At 49.3% G+C, this 21,906-nt stretch overlaps 1 protein-coding gene across 1 annotated transcript in view; it reads right to left on the bottom strand.

Annotated features, from left to right (window-relative positions):
* The window catches only part of ATP8B3 (ATPase phospholipid transporting 8B3), a 1,018,530-nt gene that overhangs the window by 94,601 nt on the left and 902,023 nt on the right, over positions 1 to 21,906 (bottom strand). The gene's annotated exons all lie outside the window — the stretch shown is intronic.

Here is a 21,906-nt window from a genome sequence, read left to right as displayed (position 1 = left end):
TATCTAGCAAGATTTGCAGACAATAAGTTGCAGTACATCTCAACTTAAGTATCAACATTCAGGATTATTCAAACAATAGTATGTGTTAATCAACCAAAGAAGAGCACAAATGCAAAAGTCAACATGAATATAAAAGTATATAGCTCCTGGCTTACTGAATTTATGTCTGGAATAATTAAGAAAAAAAGCTGTGTCATCACAATTGCATTTTTCAAGTCTTCTGAAACATTGAGGTTAGCAATGTAATGTGTGGTGCATACTGTGTTTGTGTCTGTGGGGCAAAGAAGGTCAAGAGGTATATCTCACACAGTGTCCACAGGCTAGATGGATGCCTAGACATTAACCCCTTAGTGACCGGACAAATTTTTTTAAAATCTGACATATGTCACTTTATGACAATTACACGTCTTATAATACGAACATGTGGCACCCCAGGGGTCTGGTTTCCACAGTAATAGCAGTATTACGTCTGTGAGCAGGTGGGAGGTCTCCTGGGCAGGAATCCTAAGCATACCACACCTCCTGCCCAGTCCTGGGAGGGGAAGAACTTCCCCTACATAAACTGGGGCTGAGGCAGGGTTAGGGAGAGGAGTTCCAGACAGAGACGGAGTCTGGTCTGGACACGCAGAAACAGGGACAGAGAGACATCAGGAGCTCTGTAGGAGCCAAGGAGAAGCGCCAGGGGCTGGAGCTGTGCAGAGCTCGCCCTGGGAGAAGGTACAAAAACCGGACACAGGAGTCCGAGGCTGTGGGGACTAAGATATACCCAGCAGCAGAATCCATCCGGCAGGGGATTCCAGGTCCTCTGGCTATAAAAGCCCGGAGGCTCAGTCACAACGAAGGGACCAGCACCGCCATCCCGGAGCGGAGGCTAACAGGAGGCCCCAGGTCACCAGCCATACGGGTGAGCACCACACGGTATACCCAGGGACGTGGGCTACTTGTAACCGCCGAAAGCAGGGTAGCCAGGAAGGGTACAGACTAACGGGAAGGCCTACAACTCCACCTGGCCAGGGGGACTCCGGCTTACTCGCAGACTAACCAGGCCCCAACTACTAGCCAGTACTCCCGGGGGAATTTGCCTTGTACCATCAGTAAAGACCCTGAACTGTACCCTCGCATTTCCGTGCTTCCTTGTCGCACCGTTAGTGCTGGGACATCCACACCATCACTCCCAACATCATCCACATCCGCTGCCCTGAGGCCATACCTCTCCCGTTGGGGGTTATATCAACATTGCTGCACACCTATACCACCGGCCTCAGTGGTCTGCCCTGCAGCGGCGGTTTCATAACCGCATTCAACGGGTGGCGTAGTCGGACACTAATACCACCATACCAATAACCGCCACTTAGTTTGACCACCCTGGGCGCGGACCGGGTCACCGCCACACGAAGACTACTACCCCCATCGGATCCGGCTCCGGGTATCCCCCGCGCGCACGCGCGCCGCACTACAGCACTGGCCCAGGGGGTGAGTCAACTTTGGCATAGTCGGCAGGATTACGTGCCCGCAACCACCGGGTACTGCGTGCCTGAAAAAAGAGACTTTTATACTTACCTGTGGTGAAGTTTCCCGCCGTCCGGAGTCGTTTCCCGCCATCTGGAGCCGATTCCCGCCATCCGACGCCATCTTCTGCCTTCTTCCCGCCATCCGTGGAGTTTTCCCGCCATTGGACGCCATCTTGAGGGCGCCGCGCGGGAAGAAGAGGGGCGTGGACTCCGAAAGCCCGCGAGAACTGAAGCCCCGCCTCACGTCCGGACGTTGCGTAAGGTCCTGGAAGGAGCCCAGCAGACGCCGACGTCACAGGAGTGTGACGGAAGGTCCTCAACCCTGACGATCCACTGCGGAGCCGCAGTCTACGGAAGAGGATCATCGCAAGGTAGGCCACGGTCCACTAGGGGGGAGGAGAATGTCGGATACGCAGGAGAGCTTCACCGCCACAGCCGCCTCCAGCGCCACCGCTGCTGCGGTCATGCCTTTCACCATGCCCTATATCCCGGGGGCAGCCTGGCTACCCCAGTACTCAGGGGAGTCACATACCCTAAATGACTTCAGAGAAAGGCTGGATAGCCTCTTCCAGGTGTATCCCCTCACGGAGGCGCAAAAAGTGAGCATCCTGGTGGCCCAATTAATCGGGGCAGCCCAAAGGGAGGTAAAGTCCTGGCCACCTGGGAGGAAGAGGACTGTCAGAGACATACTAACCCGGCTGAAAGACACATTTGACACCCGCACCTCAGCCGAAATAAAACTAAGATTTTATGGGTGCAAACAACGGGCACATGAGAGTATAAGAGACTATGCTCTAAACCTACAAGAGGCCCTGAGAGCCATTAAGCAGGCAGACCCTGACAGCGTGGGAAATGAAGATAAGCTGTTAACTGAACAATTCATTGCGGGTCTACTGTGCAATGCCCACCGAACCCAGTTGCGGGCAATGGCCTTACAGGACCCTGACCTGGACTTTGCACAGTTCAAGGACAGAGCCATCCGGGTGCTCCGAGAACCGGCACCAGGTGGCGCTGTGACCCACAGGCGCCCTGCTATCACTTATCACCAGGAGACGGCGCCCTTGTCTGCAGGGCCTGTGGGAGCTGATGCGCAGGCTTTAAACAGTGACCCGGCTACAGACCTGCACCATCAGGTCCAAGAGCTAACTAAAAGCGTTGCCGCGCTAACCCGAACTGTGCAGTCTTTACAGGTTTCTACTGCAGGGAAGATCGAGCTGGCATCCGGACCGGAGGACATCCCGTGGCGCCGACCAAGGAGGACCCCACCGGCCAGAGGAAGACCCAGCGATCGATACAACGAGGACGGACGACCTATTTGCCGCCGCTGCAATCAACCCGGACATGTGGCAAGGTACTGTCATTTAAACGGGCACAACCTGGGGTAGAGGGCCAACCCCCAGGCATAAGACCATCAGGCCCATCAAACTGGCGTGATAAATACGTAGGGGGACGTCCAATCTTGCCTGTGGTACTGGATGGCATTCCTATGAGTGCCCTACTAGACACTGGGTCACAGGTCACCACCATCCCGTACGTGCTCTTCAAGCAGTACTGGAATGATTCGGACATAACCCGCTACCCAGACGACGACCTGAGTATCATCGCCAGCAATGGTCAGCCCGTGCCGCAGGTGGGATTCAAGGAGGTGACCATTAAAATCGGTAAAGTCGAACTGGCGGCACAAGGACTGATTATAGTGGACATAGACCGTCATGAGAGTCACCCTAGAATCACCCTGGGAACCAATGTAATTGAAAATTGTCTTGCAGAGGTGATTCTCATTTTACAGCAGGTTGCCAAGAACGCCAGTTCCGGCCAGCAGCGTGTGCTCCAAAAAGAGATCCGGGCACTGATGAAGCGGCAACAGGTGGAACTATCTGGTGGTGAGATAGGTAGCGTGAGAATGTGTGACCCGTTCCCTATTGCCATGCCCCCAAAAAGTGAGATGATGATTTGGTGCCGGGCAGCTATTGGTCTAAGAGGTAGAGACTACCAAGCAATGGTAGAACCCGTCTACTCAGACAGTAGGCCCACCATTTTGACAGCACGGGGGGTGGTCGATGTACGCCATGGGAGGGTGCCCGTTCGCATGATAAATATCGGTGAGAGAGAAGTACACCTGCCCCGGTATGCCACGCTAGCTAAATTGTTCACCATAAACCAGAATTCTGTACAGGCCGTGGAACCCTTGCCTCCATCTCAACCAGAGGAAGGTAACGGCTCTAAGAAACCAATGGAGGACTGGTGTCAGCAACTACATTTGGGTACTGACTCCACTCCCTCACACCAGAAACAGGGAGTCTATCGGGTGGTTCAAGAGTACGAGAGAGTGTTTAGTAAACACCCGTTAAACTTCGGGCGAGTAAAGGGGGTAGAACACCACATCCCCACGGGAGACCATCCTCCCATAAAGGAGAGATACCGACCCGTACCCCCTGCACACTACCAACACGCCAAGGGGATGCTTAGAGACATGAAGGAGGCTGGGGTAATCAGGGACAGCTGTAGCCCCTGGGCAGCTCCACTAGTCTTCGTGAAAAAGAAGGACAACACTATGAGAATGTGTGTAGACTACAGAAAGGTCAACCGTATCACCCACAAAGATGCGTACCCGTTACCAAGGATAAAAGAGTCCTTAGCTGCATTAAAATCTGCTAACTTCTTCTCTACTTTGGATCTCACTAGCAGGTACTGGCAGGTTCCTGTAGCAGAGGCAGACCGGGAGAAGACCGCATTCACCACCCCGATGGGTCTCAGCGAATTTAACTGCATGCCGTTCGGGCTCTGCAACGCACCAGGAACCTTCCAACGGTTGATGGAATGCTGTCTGGGACACCGGAACTTCGAGACGGTCCTGTTATACCTGGACGATGTCATCGTCTATTCCAAGACCTACGAGGACCACCTGAAACACCTGGCAGAAGTGTTCGAAGCTCTGGCAAACTACGGCCTAAAGGTGAAACCCTCCAAGTGTCACCTCCTGAAACCAAAGGTGCAATACCTGGGACACGTGGTGAGTGCTGACGGAGTGGCTCCTGACCCTGATAAGATCACCGTGATTAAGGACTGGCCAAGACCCTCCAGCATAAAGGAAGTGCGGCAGTTCCTCGGGTTGGTAGGCTACTACCGAAGATTCATTCCCGGTTTCACCAAAATGGCAGCCCCTATGCAGGACCTCCTGATAGGTCAATCTCGAAAAGCCAAAAACCAGAAGCCGCCCTTCAGGTGGGAAAAGCTGGAAGAGGAGTCCTTTTGCCAGCTGAAGATGGCCCTCCAGGGGGATGAAATCCTGGCATATCCAGACTACAGCCAGCCCTTTATCCTCCACACGGACACAAGTAACATCGGGCTAGGAGCCGTGCTGTCCCAGATCCAGCAAGGAAAAGAACGGGTAATCGCCTGAGAATTATAGCTCATTCAAGCTGGAGTTCCTGGCAGTAGTGTGGGCAGTGACCGAACGTTTCAAGCATTACCTTGCCTCCTCCAAATTCATCGTGTACACGGATAACAACCCGTTGACACACCTGGACACTGCAAGGCTCGGTGCTCTGGAACAGAGATGGATGGCTCGTCTGTCCAACTTTGAATTCACCATCAAATACCGGGCAGGACGCTCAAATGCCAACGCGGATGCCCTGTCTAGAATGCCGAACTTACCGGACGTAGGGGAAGATCCAGAAGATCTGGAAGAAGTTGAGCTCCCTGCGTTCCACCGTCATGGGATTACCCTGTATTCCCACCGTGTGAAGGACAGGCGCTCCGCGACGTTCAATCCCTTGCCCCACTACAACTGGGCGGAGACGCAAGACAGTGATCCTGCAGTCCGTCTGGTGAAGGAAATGCTGACCCAAGCCGATGCCAGTCTGGACCCAGACGCCCCAGAGGAGACTAAGCAACTGTGGAAGGAGAAAAGTAGGCTGTTCCTCTACAGGGAGAAGTTGTGCCGGAGAATGGTTAACTCTCGAACACATGAGTTGACCTGGCAGGTAGTGGTCCCCAGACGAGACGCGGCTATGATTCTGGAGGCGTACCACAACGGAGCAGGACATTTCGGGTGGAAGAAGCTGGAGTTCTTATTGCGTGAACGGTTCTACTGGGTAGGCATGAGAGGAGCCATCGAGAGGTGGTGCAGAGACTGTGGACCGTGCCACCTAAGAAGGAAGGACCGTGCCAGCCAGAAGACTCCCTTGCAGCCCATCATCACCCGACAGCCACTGGAACTGGTAGCCCTGGACCATGTGAAACTGGCTCCAAGCAGATCTGGGTATGTCTACGCCCTCACAATCGTAGATCATTACTCCCGGTTCCTGGTGGTGGTCCCGGTCAAGGACTTAACGGCTCAAACAGCAGCTAGAGCCTTCCAGCAACACTTCTGCCGTCCACACGGGTACCCGGACCAAGTGCTGACAGACCAAGGGCCAGCCTTCGAAGCGGAAGTCTTCCAGGAGTTCTGCAACCTGTATGGCTGCACGAAGATAAGAACAACGCCCTATCACCCACAAACTAATGGACTCTGCGAGAAGATGAACCAGGTGGTGATAGACCTCCTGAAAACATTGCCCCTGGAAGAACGCAGTATGTGGCCTGAGAAGCTGCCTGATCTGGTGGATCTATACAACCACATCCCTGTAGGTTCTACCAACTGTACCCCGGCTTACCTAATGAGAGCGAGACCTGGTAAGCTGCCTATCGACCTGGATATGGGAGTCCTGACGCCCGAGGACACCTCGCCAGAGGCAGACTGGGATACAGGGCGGCAGCAGCAGTATCGGAAAGTGCAGGAGAGCGTGGAGCGAAGTCTGTCTCAAGCTAGAGAAAGGCAAGAGAGGGCTTATAATCAGTATGCTCCCGCTGTTCCCCTGGTACCTGGAGAGCAGGTCTTGAAGAGGAAAAGACGGCTCCACAAGTTGGACGACCAGTGGGAGAAGGACCCGTACACCGTACTGCCATCAAGCCATGAGAACCCAAAGATTTGCGTGATCAGTAAGGATGGAGGAGAAACCACAGCCGTTGTCTCCAGAGACCACCTGAAGAAGTGTCCCGAGCAGCTGCAAAGCCCTGAAGAAGAAGATCAAGAAAACCCTCGACCCGCAGAGGAAAGGGAAGAAATGATCAGGACTGTACTCGGAGACTTCCCCCGGTCTTGGACACAAGTAAACGGTGCTGTCGTGGTACCCGTCCTCACCTTTCTCCAGCCAGCCCCGCAAGTGCCTACAGAAGAACCAGTAGAGCTGGAAGAGCAGCCGGCCCAAGAGGCAGAAGAGTCCACACCAGCAGTACAGGAGGATCAACCCTCTGTTAGTAGTGAGCCTGCCGTGCCCCTAGTGAGCCAAAGAGTGCACAGAAAGCTGCCCAGCCTGCCCATAACACCTCCTACATCCTGTAGTGCAGGACCAGTTAGTGAGCTCCGTAGGTCCACTAGGGTTACCAGAGGCCAGATGCCCGTACGTTGGAGAATCTAAGTTGGCTAATTGCTTTAACTATTTTATGTTTACCTGTTTTGTTGTAGCCGTTGCTAATTATGTTTTTCAGTTACAGATTTCTTTATATGGACTGACAGGTTATGGACAGTGAGTAACCGGAACTCTGTTGTAAATATGTTTGGAGCGTAACCCAGGAATGGACTACAGACTGTTAAAGACTCGGGGCAGGACAGACCCCTACCTGGTTACGGCTCCCTGTTCTTTGGTGAAATGGACACCCTTATTGCTTCCCGGTTACGGACACGCCGTGACCATCTCATGTATTTAATTGTTATTGTTTATACCCTGTTATGTTTAGTCCGGGAGTACTAAATTTCACTAGGGGGGAATGTGGCACCCCAGGGGTCTGGTTTCCACAGTAATAGCAGTATTACGTCTGTGAGCAGGTGGGAGGTCTCCTGGGCAGGAATCCTAAGCATACCACACCTCCTGCCCAGTCCTGGGAGGGGAAGAACTTCCCCTACATAAACTGGGGCTGAGGCAGGGTTAGGGAGAGGAGTTCCAGACAGAGACGGAGTCTGGTCTGGACACGCAGAAACAGGGACAGAGAGACATCAGGAGCTCTGTAGGAGCCAAGGAGAAGCGCCAGGGGCTGGAGCTGTGCAGAGCTCGCCCTGGGAGAAGGTACAAAAACCGGACACAGGAGTCCGAGGCTGTGGGGACTAAGATATACCCAGCAGCAGAATCCATCCGGCAGGGGATTCCAGGTCCTCTGGCCATAAAAGCCCGGAGGCTCAGTCACAACGAAGGGACCAGCACCGCCATCCCGGAGCGGAGGCTAACAGGAGGCCCCAGGTCACCAGCCATACGGGTGAGCACCACACGGTATACCCAGGGACGTGGGCTACTTGTAACCGCCGAAAGCAGGGTAGCCAGGAAGGGTACAGACTAACGGGAAGGCCTACAACTCCACCTGGCCAGGGGGACTCCGGCTTACTCGCAGACTAACCAGGCCCCAACTACTAGCCAGTACTCCCGGGGGAATTTGCCTTGTACCATCAGTAAAGACCCTGAACTGTACCCTCGCGTTTCCGTGCTTCCTTGTCGCACCGTTAGTGCTGGGACATCCACACCATCACTCCCAACATCATCCACATCCGCTGCCCTGAGGCCATACCTCTCCCGTTGGGGGTTATATCAACATTGCTGCACACCTATACCACCGGCCTCAGCGGTCTGCCCTGCAGCGGCGGTTTCATAACCGCATTCAACGGGTGGCGTAGTCGGACACTAATACCATCATTCCAATAACCGCCACTTAGTTTGACCACCCTGGGCGCGGACCGGGTCACCGCCACACGAAGACTACTACCCCCATCGGATCCGGCTCCGGGTATCCCCCGCGCGCACGCGCGCCGCACTACAGCACTGGCCCAGGGGGTGAGTCAAACAAATGTCTCTCCATCAATAATTAACTCAAAAACACGGACCTAAATAAGTCCATACCCAGAAGCGATCCATGATAAAAGACAAAATTTTATTTATATCATAATCATAAAAACAAGTTAAAAAAACAAGTTACAAAACAGAAATGCAGGTAGAAATTATCATGTAAACACAAGAGTGATATATCCTCATTGCAGGATCAAAAAACAAATTAAGCGTGTGGTATCAAGCATACCATAAGCTGTTTTAAAACGGAGCACACATATATATGTGCATAAATATGATAAGCATAAATATCCCTGAATATTTGTGAGTAACCAAATATAGTAATAATAATTATTTTTATTTATATAGCGTCAACATATTCCGCAGCGCTTTACAATTCAGAGGTTCATATACAACAGTCATAAGTAACATAGCTAAAGATAATACAATAATTAAAGCAAAAATAATGACAACCCTGCTCGTAACAGGTTACAGTGTTGAGCGAGCATCTCACTACTCGGGATGTTCAGCGAGCACGGAGCATTTCCGAGTAACTCGGGCGGGAGCTCGGGTCTCCGCCCTGCACGTTTGGCGCTCTTTACAGAGCCAATGAACATGCAGGGATTGCCAGCCAGTCACTGTAATGCAACAGCCATGTTGTTTGTGGGCATTACAGTGATTGGCTGGCCGCACAGCGTCACCTTGAGTATTTAAAACCGGGCGCCGCCATCTGGGACATAGTCGCCCAGGATCAAACAGTGTAGGGAGAGTGCTGCTGAGTTAGGGAGAGATATATAGTGCAAAATAGGTAGTGTTGTGTCTCTAAAGCCTGCAAAATCAAACAAACAGTCCTTCTCAGGACTAATATCCATCCCAGATATCAGGCAGGCAGGCAGGCAGGCAGGCAGTATAGGAGACGCAGTGGTTATACCAGCAAACGCTGCATTACAGTCCTGTGTGCTCCTGTTGGTCAAATTGCTAGACTTATCCCCGGAAAAATCCTTTTTTTTTCATCTAAATTCTGTATTTTTTTTTCTCAGTCAGACTGTATAAATACGCGTCTTATTAACTTTTTGGTACTTCCCCCCCACCCCCCCAAAAAAAAATAAATAAATAAAATTGAGTGTGTCTGTGACTGTTCAGACACCAATATATCTGTTTAAAAGAGTCTGGTGTAGGCCAGAGAAATAGAACTGTGGTTTTGCAGTTCCACGGGTCAAATCTATGTATTATCCTGCTTTTGGCATTTTTTGCTGTAAAAAAAACTGTAATAGTCCCTCCCTGACTGTTCAGACACCAATATATCTGTTTAAAAGAGTCTGGTGTAGGCCAGAGAAATAGAACTGTGGTTTTGCAGTTCCATGGGTCAAATCTCTGTATTATCCTGCTTTTGGCATTTTTTCCGTAAAAAAAACTGTAATAGTGTCTCCCTGACTGTTCAGACACAAATATATCTGTTTAAAAGAGTCTGGTGTAGGCCAGAGAAATAGAACTGTGGTTTTCCTCTTTCACCGTTCTAATCTCCTTTTTATTATTATTATTATTATTTTTTTTCCATTGATAGTGCGAGTGTAAGCTATATTACTTCATTTACAATGGGCAAGGCGCGTGGCATGGGACGTGGAACTGGGCGTTCTGCTGATGGTGCGTGTAGAGGACGGGGCCGTGGCCAAGGTGAAAATGTGCCACAACCAACAGCCACATCTTCTCGCTCCCACTTCTTGACCGAATCACTAGGAAAGCACACTACAACACCAGTATTGCAAACTGATCAGTGTGAACAAGTTATTAATTGGATAGCAGATAATACTTCCAGTTACCTGGGCACCACCACCTCCGGTCTGTCTTCCACATGGTCACGTTTTAGTAGTCGTGAGTCTCAACCGCATACTCCTCCTCACCCTGATGTTCCTTCCTCCCACCATGCCGAGTGTCGTCAGACAGCAACTGACCCCACAGTTGGACACTCTGAAGAGCTGTTCACTGGTCCATTTCCATATTTGTGCCCCTCGCCTGCTCCGCTTGAAGTGGTGGAAGAGGAGATCCCATGTAGCGATGCCAAAATATTTCAACAGCCACGGCCACAGGAAGTCGACGCTGGCAATTTGTCACAAGAGGTGGACAATAACGAGACACAATTGCCACAAAGTGAGGAGGAGGATCGTGGTGCGCAAGTGGAAGAGGATGAGGTGGTGGATGATCTAGTAACTGACCCAATGAGGCAGGAGGACACACAGAGCAAGGCCAGCAGCACACGGGGGAGGGAGGCAGAGTAACCCAACAGGCAGGAAGAAGCAGTGTGGTGGCCGCACACAGAAGGCGGGCAACAGTTCCCCGTAACACCAACATGAGGGACGTTGCCAGTACAACCGGTAGGTCTTCCAGAGTCTGGAAATTTTTTAAAGACTCTGCTGAAAACCCCAAAAAGGCAATTTGTACCACCTGACATGCCAGGATCAGCAGGGTTGACAAAACTACCAGCCTGACCACCACCAGCATGATCAGGCATATGTCAGCAAAGCACCCGACTATGTGGGGTGAACCCCAGGGTCCACAACCAGTGTCAGCGGGTGTCACCACTGCTTCTTCCGCTGTTGTGCGTGTAATAAAACACCCTGTTGTGCGTGCAAGGCAATCCTCTGTCCATACAGCAAGCAAAGATGCCCCCTCCTCTCAGTCTTAACTTGTTATGGCAGTTTCTCAAGAAACAGCATCAACGTCCACGTCCACATCCCACCGCAGCGTTTAATTTTCTATATCCCAGAGCTTTGAACGAAAGCGCAAATTCGCAGCCAACGCACAACAGGCCACAGTCCAAAATTCGCACATTTCACGACTGCTTGCGTTGGAAATGCTGCCATTTAGGCTGGTGGAGACGGAATCCTTCCGCAACCTTATGGCGGTGGCCATCCCTCGGTACTCGGTCCCCAGCTGACACTATTTTGCCCGGTGTGCCATCCCCGCACTAAACAAGCACGTGTCCCAAAACATCTGCCGTGCCCTCAACAATGCAGTTACTGGGAGAGTCCACCTGACAACGGACACGTGGACTCGTGGACAAGTGCTTGTGGCCAGGGACGGTACATCTCCCTGACGGCACACTGGTTAAACATAGTGGAAGCTGAGACCCAGTCGGACCTTGGGACAGAACACATCCTCCCCACTCCGAGGATTGCGGGCCCTATGTCAGTCAGAGTTGCCCCCACAGTGTACAGCTCCTGCGAATCATCCTCCTCCCCCTCCTCATGTTCAGCCTCCATGTCAGATATCACCACATCAGTTACAAGCTGGAAGCACTGCAGTACTGCCTCAGCCAAGAGGCAACAGGCTGTGCTGAAACTCATAAGCTTAGGTGATAAACCTCACACTGCTTGTGAGTTGTGGACAGCTGTGAAAGAGCAGGCAGATCTGTGGCTGAGACCGCTGAACCTACATCCAGGCATGGTCGTGTGTGACAATGGCCGTAACCTGGTGGCGGCTCTGAGGCGAGGCGAGATCACACACGTAGTATGCCTGGTTCATGTGCTTAACCTCGTGGTTCAGCGGTTTCTTAAATCGTACCCCGAGTTGCCAGATCTGCTCGTCAAAGTACGCCACCTGTCAGCTCATTTTTGGAAGTCGGCTACAGTTTCCGCCGCCCTTGCTGTGTTGCAGCAGCATTTGCAGCTTCCGGCACACCGAACGGTGTGTGATGTCCCCACACGTTGGAACTCTACCCTCCACATGTTGCAAAGGATTTATGAGCAGAAGAGAGCAGTTGTGGAGTACCAGCTGCAACAAGGCCATCGATATTCAGGTCAGACTTCACACATAAGACCTCAGGAGTGGACCTGGATGTCTGACATATGTACCACCCTGACAAACTTTGAGGAGTCCACCAAGATGGTGAGTGGCGATGACGCCATCATTAGCGTCAGTATCCCACTTGTCTGTCTTTTGCAACGCTCTCTGCAGAGAATTAAAGAGGAGGCATTGCAGCCAGAGTATGATGAGATTGATCAAGAAGCCGCAGCAGGCGATTACACACAGCCCAGCCTCATCTCATCCCAACGTGCATTGGGGGACAATGAGGGAGAGGAGGAGGAGGAAGAATAGGAGCTGGTATCATGCGCTGTAGACAGTAGTACCTGTACAACTGTCATACCGTCGGTTCAGCGTGGGTGGCCTGAGGACAGGGGGGTGGAGGAGGAGAGCATGGTCAGTCGTCATCTTGGTTAGGACACGGAAGTCTTGCCCGTTACCAGTCTGGCACGCATGGCTGACTTTATGTTACGCTGCCTTAACTGTGACCCTCGCGTTGCCAAAATGTTGGGTGACAGTCATTACTGGTTAGTGACACTTTTAGACTCCCGCTACAAGGAGAACTTTCACTCTCTTATTCCTGAGGTGGAGAGGTCTACAAAAATGTGGCAGTACCAGAAGGCCCTTGCTGCAGAACTGTTAAAAAAATTCCCATCTGAACACTCTAGCGGCAGAGGTCACAGTTCGTTGCCCAACCAAGGCGTACAGGCGAGAGAGAGGCAACTCCAATCAAGTAGAGGCAGGGGAACACTGTCAATGTTCTGGGACTGTTTTTCAAGACGCGCCCAGCTTACAGGCCCTGAGGCGTGGGGTACTCTCACAAGGAGTGGAAAGTTTCAAAAGATGGTGAGGGAGTACCTTGCCGACGGTACCAGCATCCTCCCTGATTCCTCTGTGCTTTTTAATTATTGGGTATCCAAGCTGGACACTTGGAATGAACTCGCTCTGTACACCTTGGAGGTCCTGGCCTGCCCTGCCGCTAGCGTGTAATCGGAGCGTGTTTTTAGTGCTGCTGGGGGAATTATAACTGATAAGCGCACTCGCCTGTCAACTGACAATGCTGACAAGCTGACCCTTATCAAAATGAACAAGGCCTGGATTGGGCCAGACTTCTCATAACTACCAAATGACAGCAGAGTAACAAAGTCAAATCCACTGTGTTATTTCGGGAGGTGTATTCCCATGCACCACTTCACACCCACACATGGGTATATGCTTCCTCATTTTGGCTGTATTTTGCTCTTCTCCTTATCCTCAGCCTCCACCACCACTATACCACCAGGGTGACCGTGGTCCGTGTTTTCAGCATTGCAAGTTCCTCCGTCCTAATTTTTGGCAGCTTTTGCTTGGAAGGCATAGGCAAAGACTATGGGAGACCCACTCCCAAATAATGGAAATAATGTTTCTAATATGCTGTATTGCATGGCTCTTGTAAGGGGCATGAAAACCATCTTGTTAAGCTACTCTGAACTCCACGTCTCTTCCAAGGGGTATAAAAACCGTCTTGTTAAGCTACTGCGACCTACAACACTTTTCCAAGGGGCATTAAAACCGTCCTGTTAAGCTACTGCGACCTCCACCACTTTTCCAAGGGGAATTGATGTTGTATTTTTATTCCACTGCTACCTCCTCCATTCTTCCAAGGGGCATTAAAACCATCTTGTTAAGCTACTCCGACCTCCACGTCTCTTCCAAGGGGCATTAAAACCATCTTGTTAAGCTACTGCGACCTCCACGTCTCTTCCAAGGGGCATTAAAACTGTCATGTTAAGCTACTGCGACCTCTACCACTTTTCCAATGGGCATTAAAACCGTCTTGTTAAGCTACTGCGACCTCCTCCACTTTTTCAAGAGGCATTGATATTGTCTTTTTATTCTACTGCGACCTCCACCATTCTTCCAAGGGGCATTAACACAGTCTTGTTAAGCTACTGCGACCTACACGTCTCTTCCAAGGGGCATTAAAACCATCTTGTTAAGCTCCTGCGACCTCCACGTCTCTTCCAAAGGACGTTAAAACCATCTTGTTAAGCTACTGCGACCTCCACCACTTTTCCAAGGGGCATTAAAACCGTCTTGTTAAGCTACTGCGACCTCCACCACTTTTCCAAGTGGCATTAAAACCATCCTATTAAGCTACTGCGACCTCCACCACTTTTCCAAGGGGCATTGATGTTGTCTTTTTATTCCACTGCGACCTCCTCCATTCTTCCAAGGGGCATTAAAACCGTCTTGTTAAGCTACTGAGACCTCCACGTCTCTTCCAAGGGGCATTAAAACCGTCTTGTTAAGCTACTACGACATCCACCACTTTTCCAAGGGGCATTAAAACTATCCTGTTAAGCTACTGCGACCTCCACCACTTTTCCAAGGGGCATTGATATTGTCTTTTTATTCCACTGCGACCTCCACCATTCTTCCAAGGGGCATTAAAATCGTTTTGTTAAGCTACTGCGACCTCCACCAATTTTCCAAGGGGGATTGATATTGTCTTTTTATTCCACTGCGACCTCCACCATTGTTCCAAGAGGCATTAAAAAAGTCTTTTAAGCTACTGCGACCTCCACGTCTCTTCCAAGGGGCATTAAAACCGTCTTGTTAAGCTACTGCGACCTCCTCGTCTCTTCCAAGGGGCCTTAAAACAGTCTTGTTAAGCTACTGCGATCTCCACCACTTTACCAAGGGGCATTGATATTGTCTTTTTATTCCACTGCGACCTCCACCATTCTATCAAGGGGCATTAAAACCGTCTTGCTAAGCTACTGCGACCTCCACGTCTCTTCCAAGGGGCATTAAAATCGTCTTGTTAATCTACTGCGACCTCCACGTCTCTTCCAAGGGGCATTAAAACCGTCTTGTTAAGCTACTGCAACCTCCACCACTTTTCCAAGGGGCATTAAAACCATCTTGTTAAGCTACTGCGACCTCCACCACTTTTCCAAGGGGCATTAAAACAGTCTTGTTAAGCTACTGCGACCTCCACCACTTTTCCAAAGGGCATTGATATTGTCTTTTTATTCCACTGCGACCTCCACCATTCATCCACGGGGCATTAAAACCATCTTGTTAAGCTACTGCGACCTCCATGTCTCTTCCAAGGGGAATTAAACCGTCTTGTTAAGCTACTGCGACCTCCACCACTTTTCCAAGGGGCATTAAAAAAGTCCTGTTAAGCTACTGCGACCTCCACCACTTTTCCAAGGGGCATTGATATTGTCTTTTTATTCCACTGCGACCTCCACCATTCTTCCAAGGGGCTTTAAAACCGTCTTTTTAAGCTATTGCGACCTCCACATCTATTCCAAGGGGCATTAAAACCGTCTTGTTAAACCACTCTGAATTCCACAGCTCTTCCAAGGGGCATTGAAATGTTGTTTTTAATTAACTCTAACCTCCATGACTCTTCCAACGGGCATTGCATTTCCTCCTAATTTTAGTCAGCTTTTACTTTTCAATGCATAGGCGAACACTAAGGGAGACCCACTCCCCAATAATGGGTAGAAGGTTTTTAGTATGCTGCAATCTACGTCTGTTTCAAGGGGCATTGCAGTTCCTCATAATTTTTGGAAAGCCTTCCATTCACTGCTTAGGCCAACAGTGCACAGGAGACCCAGTTGCTATAAATGGAAAAAACTGTTTAGTTAAGACCCTCTGACCTCCATGTCACTTTCACGGGGCATTGGAGTGCCTCGAAATTTTTTGTAGGCATTGCACTCACTGTATGCCCTGTAACTGTGTAGCCGAACCGCTCCTTTTGGTACAGAAACATATCCTACAAGACATGTGTGGTTGACTGGCCTGATATTGATGTGAATTGTTCCTGTTCCTCCTGCTCTTTCTCCTTTGCCACCACCTCATCCATCATTCATCACCTGAAGCTTTGTTTTAACGGGAGTCATAGAACTGGGATAGTAGCAGGAAAACATCCAGCAATCCTCGGAGGAGGTAGGATATGCGCCAAAATGCTGACCACCTCAGGCCTAGCCGCTACTACATACATGCGCTTGCATTCCAAGAAAACAAAGCAGATGCTAACTTCTATCATCATCATCATGCTCCTCACCTTGGCACTCTCAACTCTCCTGATGGAGAAGCCAGGGCCCACCAGAGGAGTCTGGTTCTCTGGTGGGCTCGTCCAATGCTGCCCTAAAGCAGGCCAGGCTAAGAAAAGTGTGGGGGAAGTTGACAGGAGAAATAGGGGCGGCTGGGGACCGTTTATGGACACCTGGCTGCCCCAGGAGGCTGGGGACCGAGCGTGGACACCCGGCCGCCGAGCGACTGGGGACTGAGTATGGATACCTCGCTGCTGAAGCAGCCATGATGTAGTGGCCAGCTTCGGCCTCCTCCAAACTAAAAGGCCCCACTTCAAGTGCAAGCTAGCAGTATGGTATTTCAGCCTCGGGGTGGGTGGGTTGTAGGCTGCATACTTGCGCTTGCATTGCAAGGAATGGGGGAGGTAGAATTGAACACTGCCCTGGGACAAGGACTTGCACGGGGATAGTTGCAAGTCTGCATCTAATGATGCGGAAAGGATCACTTCTGATGGGCACACTTTTAGGCAGTGACCTGGGTGTCAGAGATGCTTCAAGGGGTCTTCCCCATGCTGTTCCCATGTCTTTTCAGCACTGTATGCATGTGTCACACAGCACATGGCCAGAAAAGGTTGCAAAATGTTAAAATGACATTCCCGGTGAATGCATTTGTTACGGTTGAAAGGAATACAAAAGTGCAAAAACGCATAAAAAACTTGTGAACATAGCCCAAGGTGTGGAGGAGTATTTTTGTTTTTGGTTATTTATTTTACCTTATACACAAATCTTTACCCTGGAAAGGAAGTTCCTTAACATATTTCACAGGAAAGACGTTTCAGTTTAGTTTTTTAACGTTTTATTGTGAGTCCGTAAAAATGGTTTAATACCCCTGACCACGTTGTTGACAGCAGTGACCTGGGGGTCAGAAATGCTTCCTGTGGTGATCCCCATACTATCCCCATGTCATTTGAACACTGTCACTATCTTTTTGGGCACTTTTTAGGCTTTCTAAAGAATGCCGGGGGTGCTGCACAAAAATGCTCGGGTCTCCCATAGACTAACATTGGGCTCGTTGCTCGGGTCGAGCACCCGAGTATCACGGTGAGCTCGGCCCGAGCTTCGAGCACCCAAGCATTTTAGTGCTCGCTCAACACTAGTTACAATCTACAATAAGGTGGGGTTGACACAAAGTACAGGGGCTTATAAAATTAAGGATCAGTGTCCAAATGGAAGTGAAAAAGGGGTAGTATGTACCATGATAAATACTGCTGCTGTGATGCGAGATAGCAAAAGAAATGGCACAGGAAGTACCTGTAAAAAGTATGGGTCCAGGCAGGAGAAAATTAAGTGTCACAACAGCGTCCCCCCGACGCGCGTTTAACTGCCAGCTTCTTCCGGGGGCATGTCAGGGTGAGGGGCGGCTAAGATATTTATGTCTGAAGTGGCCAATGCCTGTGCTCAAAGTTTGGTACTCGTGGGATATCCTCGGCGCATGTCGTCACTGACCGCACCTCCCAAAATGTGAATCTTCCTTCCGGCGCTCAATGACCCGCACACATGGAACGCAAGCGAGTCATGTGTCACTTTATGTAGTAATAACTCTGGAATGCTTCAACATATGCCATTAGTTTTCAGATTGTTTTTTCATGACACATCATACTTTATAATAATGGTAAATTTAGGTTGATATGTTTTGCTTTTATTTAAAAATATATCAGAAATTTTACAAATTTTAAAAATTGCAATTTTCAAACTTTGAACTATTATTCCTTTTAATCCAACTTGTCTAGCCATACCACACAAAAACATTAATAACATTTCCCTCATGTCTGCTTTACATCAGAACCATTTGTAAAATTTTATTTTATTTTGTTAGCATTTTAAAAGGTTTAAAAATGTGGCAGTATTTTTTTATTTTTCAAGGAAATTTACAAAACTTATTTTTATAGGGACCTGTTCAGTTTTGAAGTGACTTTGAGGGTCCAATATATTGGAAACCACCCAAAATTGATACCATTTTAAAAACTGCACTCCTTAATGTTTTCAAATTAGCTTTCAGGTAGTTCATTAACGCTTCAGGTGCTTTTCAGGAATTTATGCAAAGTGGCATGACAGGAATGAAAAAGTTTATTTTTACTACCTATATTTTGATAACTTCTGAACAGGCCACTATAGCCAGCAGACTCTAACGCCATAATTTGGCCATGAACTGCCATGGCCAATGGGGTTAAAGAGGGAGCCTCCACACTCTGCTAACTATTTAGATACTGTAGTCACTAGTGACAGCATCATGCAAGGGGTTAAACAGCCATAGTCAGTGCCAACACTTATCATCGCTGATGCAGCAGGGTGTCAGTTATAGTGTACACCTGACAGCTACAGGATAGTCGCCTGTCAGAGGATACTAGTCTCTTATAGCGCAGGTCAGTAAAGATGTATTGGTGGTCACTAAGGGTTAATTCATCATAGGGACTCATTGCTAAAAGTTATACTGTAAAGTAAACTTTATTTTGTGGTGATGATCTGATGTACTTTCCTATGTAGTTACAGGAGTGGTCTGAAGTCAAAGTAAATTTCATTCTAAATCCCTGTGTATTTAGTGCCATAATCTAAACTACCGTATATACTCGAGTATAAGTCGAGTTTTTCAGCACATTTTTTGTGCTGAAAAAGCCCCCTTGGCTTATACTCGGGTATATATACGAGTATATGCATATTCTGTTGGTGGATAGCGAAGGGGGGTTGCGGTGGTGGAGGGGGGTTTGCGGTGGCGGAGGAGCGGGGCACAGGCAGTAGCTACTGCTGCAGCTATCACATGTACCCGCTGCTAAAGGGGAATGAATATTCCCTCTTCATCACTCCCATAGGCGTGGAGAAGAATGAATATTCATTCTCTTTAGTAGCGGGCACAGAGGAGCGCTGAGCCGCGGCTCCTGCTGACAGTGCCCGCTACTAAAGAGAATGCATATTCACTCTTCTCAATGCACATAGTCCTGGCGTGAAGAGGAGTGAATTTCCCCACAGCAGCTTTTGAGAGCGCATGGCTGTGACACCATGCACTGCTCAGATGCTGACATGAGCTCCTGGCAGACAGGATGCAGCGCTGGAGCAGAGGTGAGGAAGGCAGGTGAGTATAAGTGCTTTTATTTTTATGTGTGCAGTGATGAGGGCCATGCATACAAGGATTGGGGGATGAGGGGGCCATGCATACCAGGATTGGGGGAGGAGGGGGCCATACATACCAGGATAGGGGGATGAGGAAGCCATGCGTACCAGGATTGGGGATGAAGGGGTCATGCATACCAGGATAGGGGGATAAGGAGGCCATACATACCAGGATGGGGATGAGGGTGCCATGCATACCAGGATTGGGGGATGAGGAGGCCATGCATACCAGGATTGGGGATGATGGGGACATGCATACCAGGATTGGGGATGAGGGGGGGCATACATACCAGGATTGGAGATGAGGGTGCCATACATACCAGGATTGGGGATGAGGGTGCCATACATACCAGGATTGGCGATGAGGGGGCCATACATACCAGGATTGGAGATGAAGGTGCCATACATACCAGGATTGGGGATGAAGGGGCCATGCATACCAGGATTGGGGATGAGGGGGCCATGCATACCAGGATTGGGGATGAGGGGGCCATGCATACCAGGATTGGGGATGAGGGGGCCATGCATACCAGGATTGGGGATGAGGGGACCATAGTAACATAGTAACAGTGGTTGAATAAAGACCTAGGTCCATCCAGTTCAACCTTTCTCCCCCAAATGTACTCCCTACACTAACTTACTAACTTACTGGGACTATCCTCACAAATGTATTATTACCATTTTTATTATTGATGCACTATTACAATTAAAAATGAATCCATTTATAATTTTTTAATCAGTTTTATATTACTCTTGTGATTCCAATAATGGTATTACTAAAATCCCTATGCCTAAATCTGTTGATCCAGAAGAAAGGAAAACCCCCAGGACACATTCAGTGAATTTCCATCATGGGGGAAAATTCCTTCTTGACCCCGAGTAAAGGCGGTCAGTTCTAGAACCCTAGATTAAACCTAATTATGATACTAGTTATGTAATTACTATTATAGTATTAAACATACTACTATAGGTGTAATGTAATATTTTGTCTAATTTAACTGTAGGCCACAATATTATGTGTATCGAGGAAATCATCCAGCCCTTTTTAGAAAGCTGTTATAGTGTCGGCCATTACTACCTCTTGTGGTAGGGAATTCCACAGCCCAACTGCTCTGACTGTAAAGAACCCTTTCCTGTTTAGGTGCCGAAATCGCTTTTCTTCCACCCGTAATGTGTGCCCCCTGGTCCTTAGTATGGTGTTTGGAAGGAATAAGTCATGTGCTAGTCCTTTGTACTGACCACACATATATTTATACATGTAAATGAGATCTCCTCCTTTTGTATTTCCTAAGCTAAACAGACTCAACTTTTTCAATCTCTCCACATATGAGAGGCCTTCCATCCCTTGTAATAATCTAGTTGCCCGCCTTTGAACTGACTCTAACTTCTGAATATCCTTTTTAAAATGTGGAGCCCAAAACTGGAACCCATATTCCAGATGTGGCCTCAACAGTGATTTATAAAGGGGTAACAGTACCATGCATACCAGGATTGGGGATGAGGGGGCCATACATACCAGGATTGGGGATGAGGGGGACATGCATACCAGGATTGGGGATGAGGGGGACATGCATACCAGGATTGGGGATGAGGGGGACATGCATACCAGGATTGGGGATGAGGGGGCCATACATACCAGGATTGGGGATGAGGGGGACATGCATACCAGAATTGGGGATGAGGGTGCCATGCATACCAGGATTGGGGATGAGGGCTGCCATGCATACCAGGATTGGGGATGAGTGGGCAATACTTACCAGAATGGGGAAATTTACCAGTAGGTGCTGCATTTCCCACCCTAGGCTTATAGTCAAGTCAATAAGTTTTCCCAGTATTTTGTGGCAAAATTAGTTACCTCGGCTTATACTCGGGTCGGCTTCTCCTCAAGTATATACAGTAATTTCTAATATAGGGTAGGGCATTAAAAATTCCCTACTGTTCCCCAACTACTGTCTAACTGCTTTTCTACTTCCTTTTCCCTACTTCCTTTTAATGATGCATCATTGAGAATCCCAGTGCATGCTGGGATACTAAATGAAGCGTCATTAGGGGGCAAAGGCTGCGGTCACTGCTGCTGCAGCCATTTGCTGGTCCCTGAAACTAAGTGTCTGCAGTGACGCTCATTTCAGGGGAAGGGTTAGTCCCTGCTCTATCCATGTACCCTGTGTGATGAGCACAATCACAGAGCGCACTCTGTTACAGGCTTAGATCAGGAGTAACGAGCCAGCAACAGGGTGGTGTCACAATACCCGGTGTCCAGAGCTCTACTACCCATAAAATGGCTGCCTCTGGAGGAGCATATAACCAGATCAGTCTATCAGAATCCTTCAGTTGAATAACACTTCTCATACGAAGGCTACTTCTGATTTGGAGATGGCTAATGAACTGATCTGGCCACATATACCCCACCCAGAAGCCATTCTATGGACAGGAGATCTATGTGGTCTGTGAAGAAGGCTGTTCTGACAAATGCAGGAGAAGAACCTTACATACCTTTATATTGATAAAGTCCACAAAATAATGTCTCCAGACTCCCCAATATAT

Source organism: Phyllobates terribilis, unplaced genomic scaffold (assembly GCF_046119375.1).
Source record: "Phyllobates terribilis strain yellow unplaced genomic scaffold, ASM4611937v1 Scaffold_1__5_contigs__length_1240528914, whole genome shotgun sequence".
Taxonomy (NCBI): Eukaryota; Metazoa; Chordata; class Amphibia; order Anura; family Dendrobatidae; genus Phyllobates; species Phyllobates terribilis.
Note: the sequence above shows the minus strand (reverse complement) of the source record. Positions and strands in the feature narration are given on the sequence as shown.